The sequence below is a fragment of the Acipenser ruthenus genome, chromosome 11 (assembly GCF_902713425.1).
Source record: "Acipenser ruthenus chromosome 11, fAciRut3.2 maternal haplotype, whole genome shotgun sequence".
NCBI classification, from domain to species: domain Eukaryota; kingdom Metazoa; phylum Chordata; class Actinopteri; order Acipenseriformes; family Acipenseridae; genus Acipenser; species Acipenser ruthenus.
In genome coordinates this window covers 22,180,126-22,207,145 of record NC_081199.1, presented here as the reverse complement: position 1 = coordinate 22,207,145, position 27,020 = coordinate 22,180,126, and the positions used below count along the sequence as shown (strand labels likewise).

Below are 27,020 nucleotides of genomic sequence, written 5' to 3'. Positions count from 1 at the left end.
CCCACGATGACACCATGTGTCACAAAGACGGCTGGAGTGGGTGGCGTCAGACCAGAAAGGAATACACAGACAGACGGTGGTGATGAGTAATGCTGAGTGCAATGGTGGCCAACATTTAACACACCACACGCAACATACAACATATAACCCACACATGCACACAGGGGCGGGGCACATTGCCACAGGCGACCTTGGATGAAGCGCTGCGGGACCGCTTTGTCAGTGGCATTCACAGTGAGGCGTGCCAGCGGAGATTGTTCTCAGAGGACAAGTTAACTTTTGGAAATGCGTTTGAGATTGCTTTGAGCATGGAAACAGCAGTGAAAGACACACAGCAGCTACGCAAGATAGACACGCCTAAGGGAGCAGTTCACAAAGTGAAAGCCAAACCCTCATTCCAGACCGGAGCGGGACATTGCCATCGTTGTGACGGTAAGGATCACAGCCTGCATGATTGCTATTTTAAGAATGCGAAATGTCACAATTGCGGCAAGATCGGACACATTAAAAAGGCGTGCCGAACAAAGAAACAACCGCGGAATACAGGAAAGCAGCAACCAGGTAAACACACCAAGTATGTTCAGGCTGAAGTGGGCGACCTTGCGATGTTTTCTCTGTCATGTGCTGGGGATAAGCTTGCATTTAAAGCTATTTTCAGCGTGGCAGAGAGAGAGGTAGAGATGGAAATAGATACTGGTGCTGCAGTCTCCATAATATCACAGGACCTGTATGAAGCTGCGTTTACACATGTGCCCCTTGAGAAAGCAAATGTCAGACTGAAGACATATACGAGTGAATCAATGCCAGTATTGGGACAGTTCACCACTGCAGTGTGCTATGAAGAGCAGGAAGAACACCTTCCTTTAGTAGTAGTAGAGGGGGTAAGCCCAACGTTGTGTGGAAGGAACTGGCTGCAAAAACTTACCTTAAATTGGAAACAGATTAAACGGGTGAGTCAGTGCACAATGAATGAGCCAAAGACCATTGAGGAAGTACTGGAATTATGTCCTGATGTGTTTAAAGATGAGTTAGGCACACTGCGTGGCTTGAAGGCAACTATACCGGTGAATTCTTCTATTCCACCAAAATTCTGCAAAAGCCACCCACTGCCATTTGCAATGAAAGCAGAAGTAGACAAGGAACTTGACAGATTAGAGAAGGAAAACATTATTACACCAGTAAAGCACAGTGACTGGGCAGCTCCAGTGGTACCTGTGGTAAAGAAGGACAAGTCAATTCGCTTGTGTGGGGACTACAAGCTTACTGTGAACCAAGCAGCAAACACTGAAACATATCCACTGCCCCGCATAGAGGAACTCATGGCAACAATGAGCGGAGGAACCGTCTTTTCAAAAATTGACTTGGCAAGCGTACCAGCAAGTTTTGCTTGATGAGGAATCAAAAAAATATGTTACAATCAACATGCACCGTGGGTTGTTTGTATACAACCGCTTACCTTTTGGAGTTAGTGCTGCACCTTCCATTTTCAGAGAATTATGGAGAATCTAATGAAGGACTTGACGGTAGTGGTTTACCTAGATGACCTCCTGGTTACTGGACGAACTGAAGAAGAGCATCTAGCAAATCTGCAAGGGGTGCTTCAGCGTCTCCAGGAGAGTGGACTCCGGGTGAAGAAGTCCAAATGCGATTTTGGAAAGAGCCAGATTGAATATCTTGGCTATGTGCTGGACAGCAAGGGAATTCATCCATCTGTGGAAAAAGTGCTAGCCATTAAAAATGCACCAGCACCAACTAATGTCAAAGAACTTTGAGCATTCCTAGGCCTGGTAAATTACTATGGAAGATTTGTTCCTAACCAAAGCAGCGTGTTGGCTCCTTTCTACAAATTGCTGAAAGAAAAGACTGCCTGGCAGTGGAAACAGGCTGAGAAAGAGGCTTTTAACAAATGCAAAGAACTGTTGACATGTGACCAGATCCTGATTCTTTATGATTCGAGCCTGCCACTGACTTTAGCTTGTGATGCATCAGCATATGGCATCGGAGCAGTAATTCAACACACCATGCCTTCTGGTGAAGACCGTCCAATTGCTTATGCTTCACGGACTCCAGCAGAAAAGAATTATGCTCAACTTGAAAAAGAAGCCTTGGCTCTGGTTTTCGGAGTAAAAAAATTCCACCAGTATCTGTGGGGACGACCGTTTAAACTCTTAACGGATCACAAGCCTTTCCTTACCTTGTTCGGAGAACACAAGAGCCTTCCAACAATGGCCGCAGCTTGCATTCAGCGGTGGGCCATTATTCTGTCAGCTTATGACTACAGCATTGAATATCGCTCGTCTGACAGTCAAAGTAATGCTGATGGGCAGTCACGTGTTCCTTTACCAGAAATTTGTGACGCAGGCACTGAAGCCATTTCAGCCACATTAATGCAATCCTACACAAGCATTTCCTGGAAGTATCACTAAACGCTGACCAAATTGGTCGTGCAACACGTTCTGACCGGCTGCTTTCTAAAGTTCATCAGTTCGTGATGGAAGGATGGCCTAACCACGTGGAAGAAGACTTCAAAGTTTTTTCAAAAGAAAATTTGAGCTCTCTGCCAAGAGAGGCTGTATTGGGGGGAAGAGAGTCATTGTGCCCAGGAAACTACAGAGAGCAGAGTTACACACAGTTCATCCAGGGATTGTGAAGATGAAGCCACTTGCACGTAAATATGTGTGGTGGACAAACATTGATGAAGATGTGGAGCGGATCTGTCGAGAGTGCGAGACGTGTCAAGTTGAACAGAAGGCACCACACCAAGTGCCATTGCATCTGTGGGAATTCCCTGGTGAATGCTGGAAGCGACTGCACATCGACTTTGCATGGCCATTTCTCCATAACATGTTTATGATTATGGTGGATGCTCATTCGAAATGGTTGGAAGTGTTCAGAATGTCAGCAATAACTTCTCAAGCTACCATAGCCAGACTTCGGAGGTTGTTTGCATCTTATGGACTGCCTGAACAGACTGTGACAGACAACGGTACCCAGTTCACGTCACTTGAATTCCAACCGTTTGTAAAACAGAATGGGATTCTACATTCTACCAGTGCACCAGGACACCCTGCTTTGAACGGGCTTGCTGAGCGATTTGTTCAAGTTTCAAGTCAGGCATGAAAAAACTTACAGCTACTCCACTAGATATAGAAGACAGGATTTCATTGTTCTTGTTGCAGTATTGCACCACTCCTAATTGCACCACAGGGCAATCTCCTGCGGATTTGTTCTTGAAAAGGCATGTTCGTACCAGGCTTGACTTCATTAAGCCTAACACAGCGTTGGCGGTTCGCAAGAAGCAACACATGCAAAAGTTTTACCATGACAAAAACGCCATGGACAGATCTTTTGAAGTGGATGACACTGTGTACCTGAGAAACACCACAGGAGATGGTCCAAGATGGATTCCAGGAATTGTACGTGAGCAAACTGGACCAGTGTCTTATAAAATCAAGGCCCGGGACAGTGAAAACACATACTGCAGACATGGGGATCAGCTGAGACCTCGAGTTTCTGCTTGAACATCCAACTTGGATGCACCTGCTACTTCAGGTGAAGATGCACCTGCAGAAAGGAATGCCGGGGTAAAGTCCAGCTCGTCCCTGGCCAGTGTTCCGGACAGCTCTGTACCCAGTGTGACGGACAATTGCTCCGATGACCTGACTGCTTTGCATCGCTCTCACAGAGTGATTAAACCACCTCGTCGTTATGATCCGGCCTAAAGACGGAAATGTGGACTAAAAGTAATTCACCTGATTGAGATGGACATTTCCATGTTTTTGTTAATGTTGTACATGTCTTAGCGCCAGTGTTATTGAGTGCTAATATTATATACTTGTTGCAGTATATATATATATATAAAAGATGGACCACATGTTTTTATGTTCACCGGTCACTGAATTTAAGATGGGGGATAATGTAGTGTATCGACATAGCTATGTTAATTAGTAAACACCTACTTAGAATATGTGTTCTAGTAATTTGGCACTAAAAGGTTGCCGTAGTTTTGCCTGTGCGCATGTTCAACGTGTCATTGTCGGAATAAAGTTGTTGCTTTTCAAGTGTATGGTGGCGTCCGTCTCAGTCAATATATAACAGGTACTGTACTGTTTCAACTGCAGCCAGCCAGCCAAGAGGGTTATTTGTATAATAGCTTTTAAGTTTGGTATCCCACACACAACACTTGGAATCTCAAACTTATAATTATTTTTCAATATGGATCCAGTATAAATACTGTTTACTGTTTCAATTTGGTATCAAGGGCTAATTAGTGTATGTTTTTATACTGTCAACTCATGAGGGACCAGAACAATCTTACCACTAATACACATTGTTCCACATATTTACTGCACATACAACATCCACTGAAGATGGTACCAAAGTCAAAAAGCATTTTCAAATCTCATATAAACCACACTGATACTAACATATATCTGAAGTCTTTTTTAAGGGTGGTTTCACAGATCCCAATTCACACTAGGTACTGTAACAATGGATAGTCCAAGATTAGTGCAATCAGGGGACTGTGAAACCTTAGGTTAGATAGCTTACCAGACCACAATAAACATAAGGGCACACGTTAAATAAACCTGTTCTCAATCAAACAACAGCTTATTCTTGAAAAATGTGAGTACAATGTCAATTTAATGAAGCACTTCCTACAAAATGAACACAGTAAATTGCAATAAACTAAAAGGAAATGTGTTTGATGTATAAGTGCATTTGTGTTTACAAGGAGCATTGCACAAGATATTTAGCCTGTGTTCAGGATGCTATCTAGTTAAAAAAAAAAAAGTGTTGTGAGGAAAGTTGTGTAAACTGATTTCTTGTTATGACTTTCTTGCACTTCTGTTTTGTTATATTGCAATTAATAAAAATAACCTTCCAGCAACGCGTTTAGTAATAATAAAAAAATGACTTAAAAAAATGACAGATATATATTTATAACGCTATAGATGGGAGCCATATCTATGCCCTCTTGTAATTGGTTGTCCCTTATACATTATATGTTAATATAAAACAAAAGCATTAAATGTCTTTGTAGCAGGGCGGTAGAGAGCCCTGTACATAGATTCATTTGTTTATTTTTAGAACGGGGTTTCCCCCTCCACCCCTGCGCAATTATTATTTTGTATTTGTTTTGTATTATCGTTGTGTAAATGACGGCGAGCACTGTGTGTTTATTATTGTTTTGTTTCATGTAAACGTGTTCTGGCAGAGGCGAGATTGGTGCTCGTCCTCTGCCAGGAATAATTAGAAAACCCGTGCAAATTGTGTCCGAGGGGTAATAGGATAATTACTAACTAGTTAAAACCCTCAGCCACAGTATAAAAAGCCTGCAGCTCTCCAGCTCAGGGTGGGTGTTAGAGAGGAGAGAGGAGAGAGCGAGAGGAACGAGAGAGCGGAAAACGAAAACCGAAACTAAACTTAAAAAGACATAGGAACAGTGAAGACAATCTGCCCAGCCTGACCTGTGTTTTATATTATTTTGTGTTAGTGATTTGTTTTGTTTAAACCTTTTATTTTGCTCTGTGAGCGCAGTGTTTTTTTTGTTCAAACCTTTTATTTATTTTTGTTATTTGTTAATAAAAACGGCGACCAGCCGCATCTTTCTTTTCAAACTGCAGTGCCTGGTGTCAGAGTTCTTCCTTCCTGCTTCTGCCGTGACGTCACCGCCCAGCCACCCTGCCACAGTCTTTGAAACGTCTTCTAAAGTGGCACATGACTGGAATGATGTCCCTGAATTGCAATGCATCTTTGGAGTTTACTGATGGAAAGCATCAACACTCACCTGATTTAGTTTTGGAATGTGCTTTCAGAGACAGGTAGCCCGTCAATGGTGTAGAATATGGAATGTAGATGGGTTTTGTGACTAATCCTTTTATGTAGACAGTGAGAACTTGAGTCTAATGAATCACGTAACAAGAGAAAAAAATCTAATTTAAGAGGCTACCTTTGCTGTAAATATAATCAGGTTTGTTAGTATTACGAGAAGATCTAATTAACATAACAGGGTTGCCTTTATAAAAAGTTTCTTATAGTAAAAGCATAGAAAAGTGTAATAAAGCCTAGTGAAAGCATGGTAAAGCACTGGCAAGTATTGCAAAGAATAGAGAGGCATGGAAAAGCATATTGATAAACATGGGAAACCTGGGTAAACTATGGGAAATGCGTAGTATAACCATGGGAAAAGCATTCGAAAACTGCAAAAATACAGTGCAAAAAGGGCGGTATGATCAAGGTTCATGATTCTCATTACCTATACATTTTCCTGTGATAAGCTTTTCAAAGCCAGTGTTTTCTTTTGCACCAGATGCCATAGGGGGAAAGGGTATGAAATTAACTTTCGATGAAAAAGTACCATCCAGCAAATGCACCAAGACACTGCATTCTTAAGACACTTTAAAAGCAAAATGATGAATGATTATGATTAGCATTCCCTCCCAGCAGATCTGCAGCGCAGTATTTCAGAAGTGCCTTGTGGAAAATTTCAATCTGCATATTAACAGAGACTAAATGTGTTTCTGGTTATGTGGGCACGGTAATCATAGTAGGTCAACAAGGCACTGTTTTAATTTATTTATTGTATCCTTACACTGAGAAATGTGGTACTAGATCATTTGCTATGAGGGTAATTACAAATTCCCACATGTCAGTGTAGTGAATTAGGTATACAATTTATTTAAATATAAATTAGTCTCTAGGTGCCCTGTTTAAGAACGTCCAAATGTTAATAACTGAGATATACCATAATAGTTTGGTGGGATCATGTAGAACTCCTTAGACAATAACCGACATTCACACAACATGTCAGAAATATAAAACAATAGTTTATTTATGAATAAAAAGGGGTGCACAACTAATCTAATATTACAGAAAGGAAAGGCTGTTGGTTAGAGATATGCGTCAATAGTGTACTGTTCATTAATCTCATAGTCAAACGATTACAGCGACCATGACATCATTAGCATACATGGTTAATATACTAATATTAAATATGGCTTATCACACACAGTGTCTACTTTGCATTAGTGTTTTTAAAACCTGTTCTCGTTGTAATCGATCTTGTCAATATGCACGAGAATTAATTCAACTTTCCATTCAGAACAGAATCCAACATTCCAGTACCTAATTTAGCATATTAGTGTTACTGTGTTAATTTAGTTTAGACATGATCTACCAAACTAATAATATGTTATCAACCTCAATTAATTATATATTCAAATGAACTCAGAAATGGGACAATGATCAAATTCTCTGCATTTACGAGGCAACTCCTTTGAGTTGCACATTTCAACAAACAAAATACATTTCTTACACACTCTAAAACAGGAAGTTATATTCTATTTCTAGAACAGTTTATCTACTAACTTGATAGCATTTACAACAGTTACTTTCGAGTCAAAGTATTTAATATTAGATATATTGAATACTTATCGATTTCCATATAAAATAAGTCAATCTGTGTTGATGAACACTGCAGCTCTTTGGATCTGAAGTTCCAATGAAGATGGTATTAATGTCTTGCAGTATTATAGTTGTTGTTGGCAGTTTTCCAACTGGAAATAGTTCCGCTGATCAGACGTAACTCAGTTTAGATACTGCGTTGCAACTGAAGAGTTACAGTATGTAATTGGTAGAAGTGTTTTTGTGGCAATTCTTCTGCACGGCTAGTACATGACCTTTGGTCCAGCTGCTGGCTATGCTTCCGTTTACTGTTTCAGTTTCTCGCAGGGCAAAAAGCTACGGCTCTCTTCAAAGTTGATTTTAGTCACTCTTCAGAACATTGGTTCTTCCTTGCCTTCTGTGAATTCAAGCACTTATGCTCCCATGATTCAGAAACTTTCTTCAGAGAAGTTTAGCTTCCATTTCATTCCTCCAAACTCCAAGCCACTTCTAGCGGGTGGAGCTCACTTCTTTCTCTTGAATGGAGCACTGTTTCTTCTGTGGGGCACACTTCTAGTGTGGGGAGCTCATGGGAAGCTCTCTCATGGGGCAAACTCCAGCATGGGCAAACTCAAGCGTTTCTAAAAGTCGCGCGGCTGGTTTTGTTGTCCTGACTTCCACCGTGATTGGTCGGTTTGGTTATTTTGGACTGTGCCTGAGTCCATGTGGGGTGTTTCTCATTGGTTGTTCTCGTTCAGAGACAGCCCACTGTTCTCAATTGTTCCGTGGTTTCGACCCGTCGGCTTCATTTATGAGGGGTACTGTTCTCTGTCCAAAGTGTCACTGCAAAATACTGCTGGCGCCTAAATGATTAACTCAATAATAGGAAAAGATACCACTTGTCCAGCAGTTAGTTTACGGCTCTTTCTAAAAGCATTCTTTGTCAGTGGGGGTTTCTGAGCAGAAATCAAGTAGACACAGAGAATAGCCTAAGATCCCCCTCTGTATATTTCAATTCTGTTACTTTCATACACAGAATGATATTAGGACCCCCTCTGACGCTACATCAGCCATATATGTGACAATCAGGGGGAAACATGATTGTCACACATCACAATTCATGAAGTGAACATTTTGTTATTGTGTTATAAATGTATAATAATAATAATAATAATAATAATAATAATAATAATAATAATAATAAATAAATTAGGGGGTTAAAGCAGATCCAAGTCACTTCACAAGGTGTACCAGTTAGAAAAAGTTTGAAAATCACCAGTCCTGGAGGGCTGTTTCACTCCTGGTTTAATAGGTCAAAATGCATAATACTGTAGGGCCTGGAAGGAGATTTAATTGGTTCAATTTGAACTAGGACCTGGACTTGAAGGGACAACTTTGCCCTAGGTCTAGGTGTTTGAGTCTCCGTGGCACTGCGAGGGTAATCCTACCATAGTCCCTACCGAGATCTCCAATTTGGCACCGGCAAGAATTTGAACCAGCGGGATAACCTTTTGAAAGACCTTACCATCCTTAAATAAATGCATGACCTTATTTCCACTGCAGGAGTGTTTAATTGGGGGAGTGTTTAATTGCCCAACTTGTTTTTAGTTTAAAAAGAAAATCAAATGGATGGTTTCACAGGCCAGGTGAGTGTTAATCTTGGACTAGTCAGTGTTATTTAGGTAAGGTAGTACAAAACTATTGCTAATCTGGGTCTGTGAAACCATCTGAAAAAGTTTACACCTTTGTGTGGTGCCAGAATTGCTTGTGTTACGGTTGCATTCATTTGACTATATCTTATGAGACAGTAACTACACAAAGTAACTATTCAGTTTTTATACTAAGTTTTCCTCAAAGTAGAGACAAGATACTGATGAGTGAGAAAAGTGCAATCAACAGTAAGACAGCTGAAGACTCTGTGAAGAAATCTTACAAACTGTTAAGTCAGTACGGAGAAGAAATTACTTTTGTAAATATATGCATGCTAGCTAGTACCTTTATCACAATTATTTTTAGAGAAGGTCTGCTCTTGTTGCACTGCTAGTGAACACCTCTAGGTTCTTCAGAAAAGCAATATGTTCCACTCTATTGGTTTTTGTACAGGGGCGGAGCTCGCTTTTCATGCCGGGGGGGCAAGTCTTACTTTAGGGGCCCATTGTTAATATCGAATAATATAAAAACGATGGAAAATTTATTTAGAAACAACTGGACTTGTATTTATTAAAATGAGGTAAGAATGCCACATCCTGAGTAAAAAACAGGGACATATTTTTTATATTGTCATCTGACCAAAACACAAAAAGCTATGTTAGAAAAATTAGATCAGCTTTTAATATTAAAAAAGTGATATATCCTCTTACGCCCTCTAGTCCCGCGGGCGGAACACGGAACTGCACATAAATATTATATTTCATAACTCATTTTTAATATTATTACAAAAGCAAAAGAGAAAAAAAGCTGACTCGATATCAAAATCGCTGTTTTCCTACCGTCAAACAGCGAAGGAATTTTTCGAATCCGTCATTTCACCGCTGAGATATCCCATTCGCAATGTGTCTAGTACCCCCATGCATTCAAAACAAAAGCAATCGACTAGCTTGCGTTTTGCTGCTCTGGTCTTACAACCTTGATGACGGTGAAGTCTCCCTGATCACGTTGTAGGGGAGGTGTGGCAATGTGCCCCGTCCCTGTGTGCATTTGTATGTTGCGTGCGTGTGTTAATGTTGGTGTATAGTCATTGGTACACGGGATATAAACGGGTCTGTGTTTCACGTATATTTAAAAAGTGTAGATTTGTATTTAGGCACGAGGAGAGCACAAATCACTTCACGTGCTGGTTAAATGTAATATGTGAGCACGGGGTTGCACAGAATTAATTCACGTGCTGGGATTCAAGTGAATAATTAATTAGTAATTGAATCCCAGCACAACAGTATATATAGAGACACGTAGCATGCAGTCGGGGTTAGGTGTTCGGTGAGTGGAGAACGGGAGAGAGAGAAGGAGTAAAATAAGAACGTAAATATTAGTGTTATCTGCTCACCGTGTTTTGTTCGTCTGTCTGTGCACTGTCTAGTCCGTTTTGTTCGTCTGTTTATTTTGGCTACAAGTGCCGTGTCCTGTGTTTTTGTGTTCCAACCTTTTATTTTCTGTTCTGTTTATTAAATGCTGAACGCGATCACGCGTTCAGCCTCACCAAAATCCCATCTCTCTGTCGTTTGTGTTCCTGTTTCTGGTCTGACGCCACCCACTCCGGCCGTCTTTGTGACAGGAGGTCACAAGCTTTCCATTCATACCTTTACTTTGTTTGTAGCCCAATCCATCACAGAGTAATCGATGTGCAAACAAACACGCCCACCTCTTGAATGAGATAAGGGGGGAAAAAAAAGAGCCTTTCAAAGGCAAATGCATGTGGCAATGGCTAGCATGTGAGGTGCCAGAAGATAACATCCGTTTTAGAACTTAGTGTATCAATTGACATAAAGATTTACACAATATTTATTTTTGGAGAGGTTTGGGGACCCTTGGGCTTAGCTTTGTAAAAACTCCTGTAGAATTTGATCTCTTTGTTCAAACAGTTCCAAATTTTTACCCAGTATAGTAGACATGTTGGTGAAGCACTGGAAAAAATATGCTACAAGTCGAAAAAATGACTATAGAACATAAAAAAATGAAAAGCGTTTGTTGTTTTTTTTATGTATTTCTTCTGGATATCGCCTTCCAGTGTGGTACTGAGTAAGACTTTTATCACACCTGAGGTTTTAGTCTTGATGCCCAAGGGGTTACCTTGAATTCAAGCCCTGAACCATGCCTGTGCTGTCTATACTTTGGAAGATATTGTGATTTATTTAAGGGCACAGCCCCCCAGGCGGAAATTGTCTGTGAGGGGCTGGGGTTTTGACAGGATATACAGCATATACAGTGCCTTAAGTATTCACCCCCCTTGGACTTTTCCACATTTTGTAGTGTTACAACCTGGAATTAAAATGGATTTAATTGGGATTTTTATCATTTGATTTACACAACGTACTTAACACTTTGAAGGTGCACAAAAAAATTTATTGTGACACAAAAGTTAATTAAACAAAAAAAAAAGACATTTGTTGGTTGTATAAGTATTCACCCCCCTGAGTCAATACTTGGTAGAAGCACCTTTGGCAGCAATTACAGCTGTGAGTCTTTTTGGGTAAGTCTCTACCAGCTTTGCACATCTGGATCCTGCAATTTTTGCCCATTCTTCTATGCTCAAGCTCTGTCAAGTTGGATGGGGACCGTTGGTGAATTTTCAAGTCTTGCCACAGATTCTCAATCGGATTGAGGTCTAGGCTTTGACTGGGCCATTCTAAGACATTCAGGTTCTTGTTTTTAAACCACTCCAGTGTAGCTTTGGCTGTGTGTTTAGGGTCATTGTTCTGCTGGAAGGTGAACCTCAGCCCCAGTCCCGGGTCTCTGGCAGAATGAAACAGGTTTTCCTCTAGAATTTCCCTGTATTTGGTTCCATCCATATTGCCCTCAATCCTGACCAGTTTCCCAGTCCCTGCCGATGAAAAGCATCCCCATAACATGATGCTGCCACCACCATGCTTCACCGTGGGGATGGTGTTCTCAGGGTGATGAGCAGTGTTGGCTTTGCGCCACACATAGCGTTTTGCGCTAAGGCCACAAAGTTCAATTTTGGTCTCATCAGACCAGAGAACCTTTTTCCACATGTTTGCTGTGTCTCCCACATGCCTTTTGGCAAAATCCAAACAGGATTTGATATGGATTTTTTCCAGCAATGGCTTTCTTCTCGCCACTCTTCCATAAAGCCCAGCTTTGTGGAGCGTCAGGGTTATAGTTGTCCCATGGACGGTTTCTCCCATCTCAGCTGTGGATCTCTCCAGCTCCTTCAGAGTTACCATTGGCCTCTTGGTTGCTTCTCTGACTAATGCCCTATTTACCTGGTCACTGAGTTTTGGAGGACAGCCTTCTCTAGGCAGAGTCACGGTTGTGCCATATTCTTTCCATTTTTTAATAATGGATTTAACGGTGCTCCGGGGGATGTTCAAAGTTTGGGATATTTTTTTATAACCCAACCCTGATTGGTGCTTCTCCAGAACTTTATCCCGGACTTGTTTTGATAGCTCCTTGGTCTTCATGATGCTGTTTGTTTAGATATGATCTCTAACAAACTCTGGGGACTTCCAGAAACAGGTGTATTTAATCTGAGATCATGTGACACTTTAATTGCACACATGTGGACTCCATTCAACTAATTATGTGACTTCTGAAGGCAATTGGTTGCACCAGAGCTTATTTAGGGGTGTCACAGCAAAGAGGCTGAATACTTATGCAATCAAGACTTTTCAGTTTTTTATTTGTAAATAATTTTGAAAAATATATAGATTTTTTTTCCCCACTTCGACATTATGGACTATTTTGTGTCGATCAGTGACAAAAAATCCTAATTAAATCCATTTTAATTCCAGATTGTAACACTACAAAATGTGGAAAAGTCCAAGGGGGGTGAATACTTATGCAAGGCACTGTATGTATATATGCACCAAAGTAGGGGTGCCTTGCCACAATTCGGAAGCTTTTCACTGTCTTCTTGTGTGTAAAAGAAACATTTACTGGACCACAGATGTAATTTATACAGGGCCTGTATATTTATTCATAAAAACCAAACAAAAGCTCCTCAAAGGAGTACTAACTAAACAGAGTACAGTCCCTGACTGACCATCGGGCAGCTAAGCTGCTTACTGATACGAAACTACAACACACAGTTGTTACAGAGAAACACAGCACTTACTTTACATGACTGTTTGAAAGCAGAGCACACAGCTTCTGCTTCCTGCCACTCGGCAGCCCTGAATTAACAAACTGTGAGGCTTATATGCCCCATAGTGTGGGCAGCTGGCTCTAATTTACAATGGTCATGCCAGCTGCCAAAACAATTAACAAATCATACAATTACAATTAATCAATTACACCATTTTCATTAACATTGCAGATACCCTCACCAAGATGGAGTAGATGTTCCCTAAAGCCTCCAAATTAACCCTTTGCGGTCCATTTATTCAGCGCGTCTCAGGAGCGTCAGATCCAACTTATTTTCACACGAGCAGTTTATTTTAGACATGCTGTTTAAAAGTATTTATTGTCACAGTAAAATAGGTTTAAAAGGCACTGCATATCAACAGGACACTCAGTACTCCAGCCCCACCCCACCCCTTGTTCGCTGTATTTTTCACATACCTCTTCATAGTCGTGCATACTGATAAATCATCCCCTGATCACTCGTTTTATCACCAAACTCCTCAATAATGCGATCCAAGTCATTATTTTATTATTATAACATCTCAAAAACCTCTGCAAATGTCTGTGATATTCTTTGAGCACTGGATGCAGAAGCAGCTATCTTGTTTGTTTATGGCCGTGTTATCTCTGTGGTGCCGGGGCTATGTGTATTGCTCAGATCCGCCCCTTTTTTCGGCTTCTCTCGGCTCCTATTGGTCTCACTCAGCCATTGAATGGTTTTCTCAGCTTTTTCTGGAGAAAAAACAGCTAGACCTGTGTTTTTGATGATGTCGGACAGGGTCCGACATCGGACGGGAAAGCGAAAATTGTAATGTCGGGGACCTGAAAATTGTAATGTCGGACCTGGTCCGACATAGGACCACAAAGGGTTAAGATCAGGAACACCTACTCTATTACACATCCTCCCCCCATGTGCACAGCACACTTGGCCATTCCAAGGCCACCTCCTCCCCTGAAATGTGTTCATTCTTGGTGGGTGGGAGGGAATGTTAAGGCTCTGTGGCTGTGGAGGCAGCGGCGGCTCCTCCCTCTGTAGCTGTGGAGGTAGCGGCGGCTCCTCCTTCTCTGGCATGAAGGGCTGCGGCTACTCCCTCTCGGGCACGTGGGATGGCCGCTCCTCCCTCTCAGGCACGTGGGTTGGTAGCTCCTCCCTCTCTGTCTCTTTGGCAGGCAGCGCCTGCCCTTGCCCCCCCCCCCCCCCCGAAAATTTCGGGGTTTGTGGGTTCTGCTTCGTTTGCAGGTGGTCTTCCACCTTGAATCTCGGCACCAGTAACACTGGCTCCGCCAGCCTTTGGCTCTGGAGATGGTTTTCCTCATCCTGCACATATTACATACAGGCAGGGCAGAATGCAGCTCCATTCAGGGCCAGTCTGGTCTGCTCCTCTAGCCATCGCTTCATCAGCTCCCGTTTGTCGACCTCCGCAGGTTTCACCTCTGGGCAGCTGGGCAGAGGCGTTAGGCACTGGACCGGCTCCAGCAACTCAGGCTCCTCTGTATCTGGGCACTCCTCCCATGTGTGGCCATTCCTCTCACAGAGGCCACACCATCTGTGGTGGGAGATCACGGCAGTCTTTCCAGTGGTGCACTGGATCTCCACAATACTCACAACAGAGCCAGTTGACCATATTACCGTTTTTTTTTTCTTTTAAAATTTGTGCCCGCATTCTGCACCATATGTGACAAAGTGGGGATGCCTTGCCACAACTCCAGACCTTTTCACTGTATTCTTGTGTGTAAAATAAATATTTACTGATCACAGATGTAATTTAAACAGGATAGGGCCTGTATATTTATTCATAAAAAACAAACAAAACAAACAAAAGCCTAACTCCTCAAAGGAGTACTAACTAAACAGAGTACAGTCCCTGACTGACCATCGGGCAGCTAAGCTGCTTACCGATACGAAACTACAACACACAGTTGTTACAGAGAAACACAGTACTTACTTTACATGACTGTTTGGAAGCAGAGCACACAGCTTTCTGCTTCCTGCAACTCAGCAACCCTGAATTAACAAACTGTGAGGCTTATATGCCCCATAGTAACAAGTGTGGGAAGCTGGCTCTAATTTACAATGGTCATGCCAACTGCCAAAACAATTAACAAATCATACAATTACAATTACACCATTTTCATTAACATGGCTGCCTTTTGCAGATACCCTCACCAAGATGGAGCAGATGTTCCCTAAACCCCCGGGGTCCTAAAGCCTCCAAATTAAGATCGGGAACACCTACTCTATTACTATATATATATATTGTGGCAGAGTGGTTGCAGTGCGCAGGTGTGGTGACATCACGGACCAGTAACACAGAGTCAAAACAAGGAATGGTGGAGCAAAACTGAAGTGCAACGGCGCGCAGCTCGTTTATTAAATAATAATAAAATAATAAAACAAAAGATTTAAACAAAACAAAACACCAAACAAAAAGGGCACAAGGGCCAAACAAGCAAACAGTAACAAGTAGTATGCTGGTTGCGAAACCAGCATACGTATCAATTGTTTATTTCTCTCTACAAACTCAGGATCTCTCCTGACTTTTATAGTTTGTGGCTGGAGCCCAATTAATCAGTAATTAACAATTACTCAATTAAGGCTCCAGTCACATTCTCACATGTATTTTGGCAGGGAAGAATTTAACCCCCGCCCTGCCGATCCAAAACACACAAACGCAAAATCATAATAATAAAAAGGAACAAATACATATATACATAAAAATGGTAATAGATCATAACAGCACAAAAATAATATATAAATGAATAAGGGGTGGGCACCCCATCACAAATTCTCTCTCTCTCTCTCTCTCTCTCTCTCTCTCTCTCTCTCTCTCTCTCTCTCTCTCATATATATATATATATATATATATATATATATATATATATATATATATATATATATATATTTATTATATATATTTATATATTTTACATATTTATATATTAATTTTTTCATTTTGGTACAAATTATCCTCCATGGTATTCATGACAACACAGAAATGGAAGTTGAAGTGCTTCAGTTTTTACTTCTGCTTTACTTTTAAGAAGAAAACATCGTAAACATGTTTATATGCAAGAATTCCGCCTCAGATGACTCAATTTCTACAAATACTTCTCGGGTCAATTGGATGCTGACATGGGTGCCCGTAGCCGTACGCACGTTACGCACTGTGCGTACCATTGGTTCTTAATATTTCAGTAATCTTGCGATCAGTGCGATCCTCAAACGGATATTGTATACTGTATATGAAGGGACCCGGTGTTTTGCTCTGCAGCAGGACTTGTCTGTGCGTTGTCTGTTTGTTTATGTTCTAAATGTTTCCTGGGGCTGGATCCCGGGGCTGGATCCACCAATCATAGACAGGCACGCAGCCACCTGATTTTACTAAGGGAGCGGAGTTCAGCTAATGCCTGTCTGGGATTATTGAACGCTGACGGGGACGAAGTTGAGAGGATATATAGGGGAGAGAAGGGGAGTGCCTACTTTGACAGTATTGCCGTGTGGAGACAGAAAAAGAGATGATCGATAGCGAAGCATGAACATTAGAATCTATAGAGACAGAGTTATTTAATATTGTTATTTATTTTGGCATGGTCCGCAGCTAACACTGGTCCTTTTCTTTTGCTGTGTGTATGCGCATGTTACAATATTTTAAGCTTTTTGAATTGTATAACAGTTATGAGCAAACAGAAGCAAATAAGTTTATTTGAAGCCTTCAAAAAGAACAAAACACGGCTTTCTCAGGCTATTCCACAGCCGACCGTGGACGGGAGCTTCCAGGTGGCGGCGCTCAATTTGCCAAGCGTCGCCCGGGGGGAGGGAGGGTTAGGTCGGCCCGGGTGTACTCGGCTCACCGCGCACCAGCAACCCCTGTAGTCTGGCCGGGCGCCTGCGGGCTTGCCTGTAAGCTGCCCAGAGCTGCGTTGTCCTCCGACGCTGTAGCTCTGAGGCGACTGCACGGTGAGTTCGCAGTGTGTAAAGAAGCGGGCGGCTGACGGCACACGCTTCGGAGGACAGTGTGTGTTCGTCTTCGCCCCCTCCCGAATCAGCGCAGGGGTGGTAGCGGTGAGCTGAGCATAATAAAAATAATTGGGCATTTCAAATTAGGGAGAAAATAATAATAAAAAAAAAACTAATTGGCAACGACTAAATTAAAAAAAAAAAAAAAAAAAAAAGAAAACACGGCTTTCTTCTGATGATCAGAGGAAGGATGAATCTGATCAAAATAATAATACAAGTATAAGAACCGAACGGTCTGTTTCAGGGACTTACGGAAGTGAGGTTCTCAGTGCTGAAAAGACGCTAGCGGGACCGTCATTTAATGTAAGTACTACAATATCTGAGACTGAAGATGTCCAACATATTGGCCTTGTGAGTGCAGATTAACTTAAAATGGCATCTGACTCAAGAAAATTAAGTGCTTTTCGAAACCGATTTCAGCCAAAAAAGGGATGGGCAGCACCATTCCACTGTATTTTTGGAAAGCAACGGTGAGTCCCAGATGAACGGTGAGTACCAGTGGCTGCTGTACTGTCTCGCGGTGCAACAGCATACTCTACTAGTTTAGGGAATGTTATTTGCATCTATGCGGCTATCCAATCATGTTAACCTGCAGTCATGTGATGCGGTATGCATCATGTGTTTTTCTTGGTATGTGCGCCTGGGCGTCCGGTTTTACTGGCGAAGTGTCATGATGGCTGGTGTTGTTGACGAGCCTGTCACTAAAAAGCAACAAAGAATAAATACCGAACGAAAATTGATTCAATCATATGCCCATGGTCAAGTCATCCAATTAGGACTAGAGTTATAATTAGGATTTCACAGACATTTCGCAGACCTGTTTAAACATTAAATACACTAATATTTCAGAGCACTATACAGTGCCGAGAAAAAGTTTGTCAACCCCAATGATAATTATGGAAATTCCATAGTTTTACCATGATAGCCTTCTTGATTCAAAACCAGTCTTTTATTATTTTTTAAAATCTAAAACAAGTTCTCTACACGCACACTTCCTCGGAGGAGCAGGGATTCGATCCTGCGCTTGACAAGCATTTCTAATTACATGACTTACTAACTTGTTGCGCCACCGGGAAACTCACTAACAAAAGAAATATCAAATATCTCACTTGTTTCAACACTAATTTCCCAGCCGAGTACATTTCCTGAGGTCAGATATGCCTCCCTTTCTAAAGCAACATTATCGTGTTTTCGATTGTACAACAATTTTAAATTTCAAGTATGATAATGCGTATGCGTGACTGGCTTTTTTGTTGGGTAATCATGTGTGGTTGATATATAAACAGATAGCAGAGAAATTATAAAATGCAACTTCATTCTGTAAGTCACAAATGACACTGACAGAGCCTGTAAAAAGCGTGCTTTACAGTGTCTATCGTGTACATTAGGCTACAGATCATAATTTCTAAATGCCAAGTTCCAGGCCATAGCAGCCTGTGTGTAATTCGTATGTTCAAGTTCAAGTATGTTCAATGACGCGGCTCTACCAATAGAACAGAGGGCAAACATGCCGCATATGCCAATTGCACAGCTTCTTCACTGGAAAAAGCCTTGCATTTAAAAGGTTAAATCACCTTGTGCCACCGATTTCTGTACTTATTCAACGTAGATACATAGAGCGAATAGGAAGCTGAGCGATTGGCATATATGGCATGATTGCCTGCTGTTCTACCCCAGTAAATCACATTGGGCCGGGCTAAATACAGGTGTAGTTTACAGAGGGGGTGCCCCTCGTCAGGTACCTACAGAAAAATCAGAGGCCCAACCTGATTTAACCCGTTAAATTCAAGGCTACTTATTCAACATAGATACATAAAGAGCGAATAAGAAGCTGAGCGATTGGCATATGTAGCAAGTGTACCCACTGTTCTACCCCAGTAAACCATGTTGGGCCGGGGTACATACAGGTGTAGCTTCCAGAGGGGGTGCCCCTAGCTGGGTACCTGCAGAGCAATCAGCGGCCCAACGTGATTTAACCCATTAAATGCAAGGCTACTTATTCAGCGTAGACAAATACATTTATGCACTTAAAAGCTTGTGAATAAGAAGCTGGCGAATAAGCCAACTTCAGTCTCGTGTTTTACAGTGTAAATGTATGAAAAGAAGACAGCCGTAGCCATAATACAATAAATTTAATGTCACTTCTGTTAATGTCACACTCTGCTTATTCTCATCAAATTGAAATGTCCCCGCCCGAATATAATGCATGCTGTGACTTTGATGTTTTGTTTTTAAAATGTATTAATGATCAATGCATTGCTGAGTTTGTTGCGCTCACTTATCAGGTGGTGTCTGGAATGATCCAAATGCAATTAAAACAGCGGGTGGAGGAGTGAAATAAATATATTTATAACTTCTCTTATGCAATTATTTCAATAGCGATTAATACCCTTTGCGGTCCATTTCAATAAATTAAAAGTAAATCAGCTCATTTTTGCTGTTTAATCTACTATTTGTTAATAATACAAGTAAAACTTCAAAAAAAAGTTTGAAGTATCTGGTATTGCCAGGCAGTCTCCCATCCAAGTACCAACCAAACACGCATATTATTATTATGATCATTATTACTTTAGCAGACACACTTATCCAGGCCAACTTACAATTGTGACATACAATTACCCATTTATACAGTCGGGTTTTTTACTGGACCAATCTAGATAAAGCAGCAATGTGTCCCCCACATGTGATTGAACCCAGTCAAGATCAAAGTGCTCTAACCGCTACTCCACAGATGCTGCAAGCGACGGATCGCTAGTGTCTCGTTGTGTAAGGCCACGGAAAATTCAAGATTTCACGTATTTGACTGCCTACCATGAAAAATGTAAATATTGGTGATTTCTGGCTGAGGTATGAAATCAGATTCCGAAACATGGCAAAAATTGCATGCTGTTTTTTGTCAATTCCACCAAACTCTGGATGCAGCACGAGCAGTTTCTGCATATGGACAGGTTTTTACACAACAAAGACAAAGCACGAGTGTTCAAACTGCAACAAGATGCACTATTATTATTATTGTTATTTATTGTAGTACAGCAGCAGTGTCCCCCACCTTGGATTGAACCCACGACCCTCCGGTTAAGAGGCCAGAGCCCTAACCACTACTTCATACTGCTGCCCATGCTAGCGTTTAACAAATAACTATTTTTCTGCTCACGGGCCAGATTTGTGCGTGTTTGTGAGTGTGTCCGCGCGTCTGTCAGTCTGTGTACGCGCGCGTGTGGCTGCGCGTCTGTCTGTCTGTCTGTCTGTGTGTGTCCTGTCTGTCTGTCTGTCTGTCTGTGTACGCGCGTGTGTGTCATATATAATTTAGTTTGTGTAAAGAAAAACGGTTTTGTCACTTGCATTAAATCCTGTTTTTAATATTTTGTTTTTCAAAGTCAGCATAACGCTATACAACACAGTCCGTTTAATTACTGTATACAAGTTTTATATGTTTACAAAACTCGACAATGTTGCCGAATTTGTCATTCAAACTTGTTTAGTTTTAATCAGTTTTGTCTGCTTGTTACTTTTTTCAGCCCACACATTTAAATGACCCTTGTTTGTTACATTTTAAAAGATTGATTCAAACGTTACAATGTAAATGCTGACTCAGTAGCTACCATTAAATGTTTCAACCTCGGCGACTTTTTTTGATGCGCTATTAATTTTAGGCAACTTGCAATATATACTTTTTATATAGGTATATAAATGTCAATTGCTGTGGATAAACGCATCAGCCAAATCAATTAATATGACATGTAGTTTTCTAGCTTGCTATTTATTAATTTATTTAAACATTTATAATATAAACATGTATTCATTTCTACATTTATTTATTTAAAAATATTTATTTCTAAATGTATTTATTCCTCTATGCATTTATTTAAATCATGTATTTATTTCTACCAAATAAATAATTCCTTTATTTATTTTTAATTAAACGAGGAACTATGAGATCAGAGATTAGACAAGGAAGCTACATGCCACTCTTGTGTGCAATTCCATTCTATGGTATCTACCCTAACAGACAGGAAACTAGAAATTTTGAGACAGGAAATCGAAGCTGGTCAGGCTTGGATTTAAGGTTAAAAAATGAATGCATTTCAACAACGGCGCAGTGGGTTAAGGTCGTGTGCTCTTCAAAACCGTCATGTTGTAAGTTCAAACCACGGTATTTATTTTTTATATATTTTTTCCTGCGACATGTGCTATTTTAAAACATAAATAACGTGTTTAATATAAATGGTGTGGATATCAAACTGCTTGCATACCCTGGTATGTTTTGACGTTGATCAACATGTGGAATCACATGATTGGTAGATAGATGTCCAGTTATTTAGCTTTTCTGTTTGAATAGTCGCTACACACCCTTAAAAAGTAGATGGAAGAAGAAGGAGGAGAATAACAATTTTACCTTAGTTTGACGACTTATATCTCATTGTGTATAAGAGGTATGTACGTTTTTTTTTCACATTTGAGGTAAGAAAGTTTCAGACTTTTGATACTGGTACAGATGGTAATTCTAAGTGATTTAGTTTTGCCGCTGCAACATGGTAAAAACAGCTAAACTCTTTGAGCTGTATAGAGACTCGGTAGTTTCAAACAAGTTTTTTCTAACTTGTACGAGGAACTACTGTTCCTCTCAATACAAGCAGGTATCTAAGAAGAAAAACGTACCGATTTTTATCACCTGTGGTCCGGTCCAGTCCAGTCCAGTCTTCTTATCACGACTCTTCACTCCCGCTCACTTGTACATTCTCTTGTTGCTTGCATTTCTATTCATACTGCAGTTTGATTGGTTACATCTCCGGTCATCGTGTGTGATGCTATGTACACTGCAGAAAGCATGTTCGCTTCTACAGCGTCTGCCCGCAGATATTTTAAATGTAAGCATGCAAAGGTAAAGCTAATTCTGTGGTGTTGATAACTGTCTTGCTTATGTTGCCAAAAACGGACTTTACCCACAAAAAATATGAAAACAAGTCCATCCGATTATAGATAGGCCAGATTGTCCCTATCAATTATATTTTAAGCCTACATTCATACCTTAATCAAACCACGTTGTGTCGTTTTACATAATACATCATTAATCCATATACACATAAAGTGAAATACATTTGTAACCATAATAAAAACATGATCAATTTGGAGTCCCCAAGTAGCTCACCTGGTAAGGCACAGCCAGGTAAGTCAGGGCAAAGCCCAAGGATTCCACAAGGCGCATTGCATCAGCTCTGGCACTCCCATGGCTTTGGTGGTAAAATCATCAGGGACTGTTTCTCCATACCACGCTATATAGAGAACCCTACTAGCCAGGCACCCGATGAGCTCAAAGCGGACACTTGCAAGGTGGCCTTTGTCTCCAAGGAGCCGTTAGCTCACTGAGATCCACTGTAGAGCTTGGTTGGGGAATATGAAATGCCTTTCACTGCTCCTGAGCTGTTGTGGGGGATTGCTGTGGTGAGGGAGCATAATTGGGCATTATAATTATGGGAAAAAACAGGGCAATTAGCCACAAAATAAATGTACAATTCTACAAAATTTGCCGTGACAGAAGGCAAGTTGAGGGTTGCAGAATTCCAAAAGTAAAAAAATATATATATATATACTGTTTCAAACTGCCCTTCTTTTTCACTTTCTACACAAATGTAATGCATTGAAGATTCATGTGCCCATTGTTTTTTATGCAATAAATACATATATGTATTCTGTCGTGGAAATTCTAATAAAGGAAGCGAGACTGCGAATTCCAAACACACAGGCCTTTATTTCTTAAGTTTGCAAACTGAGAACACTCTCAGCACACAGGGTGCTAGATAATCATCGAGCAGTGTTCCAACATACAGAGTTGGATCAGTTTCTTATATACCTTAAAATTGTCAGCAAGGCAGAGGGTTAGCCAATGATGATTCAGGTATTAGCATATAAGAGAAAACTTATAACTATGCATACTTGGCATAAAACTAAGCAAGCAGATAAAAAGGATGGGTGGTTTGGGTATACGTGCAAAAAGACACGTCTGGCTCATCCTTTTTTCTCACAGCCGCAGCTGCAGTGTAGGCATCTTGCGGTTCCTTATCTTTAGCAAGGCATGCAAGGTTATGGGAGAACAAAATGCCAGTACATTATGTCGAGTCAGTTCTATTTTCTGTAACATTTCTATAACATTCCCTCCCTTTTGAGACTTTGTCTCAACCTTATTCAGAAAATGGATTCAAACACACACACAATAGTACAAGTTAAAGCGAGATTTACAAAGTTTAACATGTAGTGTAATATGAACAAAGTGACGACCCAACGTATCCCGCTTGCAGATTTTCCCCACTATCTTAACTCATCAGGTCATCTGCCATTTTGTTGAAAGGGTCATCATTTGAATCATTACACTGGTCATCATTAGTAAGCAGGGGCATGTTTAAAACAGTGTCAACAGTTTTAGTACATAACTTTTTCACACAAGTTATGATAAGCAAAAACAACAACAATATCACTACATCATATATAAACCAGTGTCAGTAATGTTCAAAGTGTTCCGTACAGTATGGTTGAGCATTTCCCACCAACCATTGTCCGCATGTTTTCAATCATGTTCTACACTCCATGTGTGCAATGTTGTTTTTGTTCTGAGTTCTGTGCGATTTTCAGCGTAGCTGTGGTTTGTAGTATCTGGCTCTTTTTTATTATCTTTTAGTTCAGTTAAGAGCCAGATGAGAAACACAGTTAATATGCTGCCAAGAAAAATAAGTCAGGACTCTGGGGGTCCAAAGCTGACTGTCCCCAAGGCCATCCGAGCCGTCTACGTTGTTCCAGGGGGCGATACATCTTCCTTCGGGCTATAGGGCACTTTTCCGCAATGGCTTGCGTGGATACAGGTTGATCGTTCAGCGACTTTCACCGCTGTCTGCGTTGTCAGGAGCACCTGGAACGGACCTGTCCAGCGTTGTTGATGCCAATGCTTCCGGAGGTCTTTGATGATCACCCAGTCCCCTGGCAGGAGCTTGTGGAGCCTTCGGTTCCTTCGGTTCGGTTAGAGCAGCTTTTACCCTGGGAAAAATAAACTTCAGAACATTGTTAAGAGCAGCACAATATTTTACCATTTCATCCTCACATCCCATTAGGGTGAGCCTATTTTGAGGAAAAGGTGTGTTCAGCATCCGCATTGGGCGTCCCGTTAACACTTCATGAGGTGCTAGCCCTGTAGTACTGTGCGTGCGTCCACGCATGTACATCAGGGCCAATGGCAATACTGTAACCCAGGAGAGCCCTGTTTCAGCCATGAGCTTAGTTAGTTTAGTTTTTATTGTTTGGTTCGCTCTCTCCACCAAGCCTCCGCTTGCGGGGTGGTAGCTACAGTGTGTGCGTAAATCAATTTGTAGGCTTTCAGAAATGTTCTGTACCACACTGTTCGCAAAATGAGAACCATTGTCAGATGTCAATTTAGGTGGCAGACCCCATCGGGGTATAATCTCTCTCATCAGGCTTTTTACTACTGCCATAGCTGTGGCATGTCTGCAGGGGAATGCTTCAATCTATTTAGAAAAAGCATCAATTATCACAAGGCAGTACTTGTAACCTTGGCAAGGTGTTAATTCATTAAAATCCATCATGACATGTTCAAGGGGCCCTCCGGCCTCGGATGAGCTGATACGGACATGGGCGTGCTGCGGCCTACATTATTGGTCATACAAATCACACATTTAGCACAAAATTGGTTAGCATATGTAGAAAAACCTGGAGCAAACCAAAAATTGTTAACAACATTCACCACCCCTCCCTTTGACACATGGTCTTGGCCGTGTGCCAACTTAGCTACATAAGGGAAACATGAACGGGGAAGGGCAGGCAACCCAGTGGGTCCTCGCCAAATCTTATGAGTAGAATCATAAGAGCATTTGTTTTTCCACAGAGCTATCTCGGCAGGTCCCACACTGTGTTGTAAGTCAGCTACATCCTGTAAAGAAAATACATATTCAGTTAAGGCAGGTAATGACACCATTTGGAGCACAGGGGCCTGAGCTGATGCGGCCACTGCTTTAGCAGCAGCATCTGCAACAGCATTCCCTTGAGAGACAGAATCAGAAGCGTTAGTGTGTGCCTGGCATTTACATACAGCAGCGTTCAATAGGGGCACATCAGTAAGATTGGGTCGTGGCTTGCAGACCTGTTCTACTAAGGTGGTGCAATCGTGAGGCTCTCCATCGTGAGGCTCTCCATCGTGAGGCTCTCGGCTTCTGTAGGAAGAAGTGTAGAAGGGTTAAGCACAGTACAGCGTTTTACCACAACATGTGACATGGTCATTAATACATTCTGGTAATGTAATAGACGAGCTGGAGTCAGATGTGCTGTCTTGGCCTGTGAAATGAGAGCATGTACTGCATGAGGAACATGTACAGTTAGAGGGCACATTGCAACTAGGTCAGCACTAGCCAGCACAGCTTCAGTGGCGGCGGCCACCGCTCTCAAGCAACAGACTAGCCCTCAGGCTACGTTACCAAGGCGCTTAGAGTAAAAAGCCACAGGACGTTGTTTTCCCCCATGCTCTTGTGTCAGTACTGCTGACATGAATCCTCCCTTTTTACAAACAAACAGGTTAAAAGGTTTAGAGTGATCGGGTAACCCAAGACAGGGCGGAGAGGACAAGAGTTGTTTAAGTTTTTTGTGGGCAGTTAGTCCGTCAGGAGTCCAGTCAATTGTGTCTTTCATAGTCATCTTATGGCCATGTATCAAGTCAGCTAGGGGCTGAGTTACTGCAGCATAATCTGGAATCCAAGCTCTACAGTAGCCAGCCATACCTAGCAACGTCATCATGTGTTTTATTTTTTTTAATTTTTTTTTGTGGCAGGCTGGGGCAGTGTCAGAATTGCAGTGACATGCTCCAGGCCCAATTTCCTGCCTTCCAGTGTAATATCGTGTCCCAAGTATTTTATAGATGGTGACACGAGCTGCAGCTTTTTTTTTTATACCTTATGGCCATTACAAGCTAGGTACTCTAAAAGAGCTCTTGCATCAGTTTCGCATGCGTGCTGAGTTTTAGAACACAAAAGCAAATCATCCACATACTGTATGAGTTTGCTTCCACCAGGGGGAACAGCTGACAAAACAGTAACTGGGTTTGGCACAATAGGGGCCCTTGCATGTATCGCGTCATTTACTAACCTGAGGTCTGGACAAATCGCCATTCTCCCGAGGCTTTGCGGACCGGGAGAATCGGGGTGTTGCAAGGCGAGTCTGGGCAGGGCACGATAGCTCCTCTAGAGACCAAAGATGCATGCACAGGAGCAATGCCTTCCTGTGCTTCCTTGCTGAGAGGATACTGGGCACGGCTAGGCCGGTGTGTGCTTTTTGGTGTGACTGTTAGGGGCTCTGCCCCTTTCATAAGGCCAATATCATACTTATCTTTTGCCCATAGAGAATCGGGGAGGCCGATCAGCAAGGGTGAAAACGTGCCTCCCAGTGCTTCCTCAGGGGGCGCATCTCGGTTCTCTGCCCCATGGATTCCCCGTTGGACAGGCGTGACCCAAAAGAAAGGAGCGCAAACAGCGCGAGCACTGGGGGAGAATTTGAACCCGTCTTCACTTTGCCAGTCAGTCACCTGCAACACAGACTTAAGCCAGACACCAGTATCTTTCCACTCTACATCATCGGTTTTTGCTATGCTTATATGTGGCACAGAGTCAGTTGTGTGGTAAAATAAAAACTGACCGCTATTTAGTTTAATGGCTGCAACACAAAAGCGTAAACCTATATACAAGGCGCTGCACGTAATTGTTTCGTTAGATGGAGGTTGTGCTAACCACTTTCTCTCAAATTCATAATCTCTTGATAAAGGTGAGTA

General features: G+C 41.6%; 1 pseudogene; it reads left to right on the top strand.

Moving 5' to 3' along the window:
- The first annotated feature begins 308 nt into the window (after window positions 1–308).
- Window positions 309–3,722, top strand: LOC131739339 (uncharacterized protein K02A2.6-like; annotated as a pseudogene).
- Window positions 3,723–27,020: the final 23,298 nt, after the last annotated feature.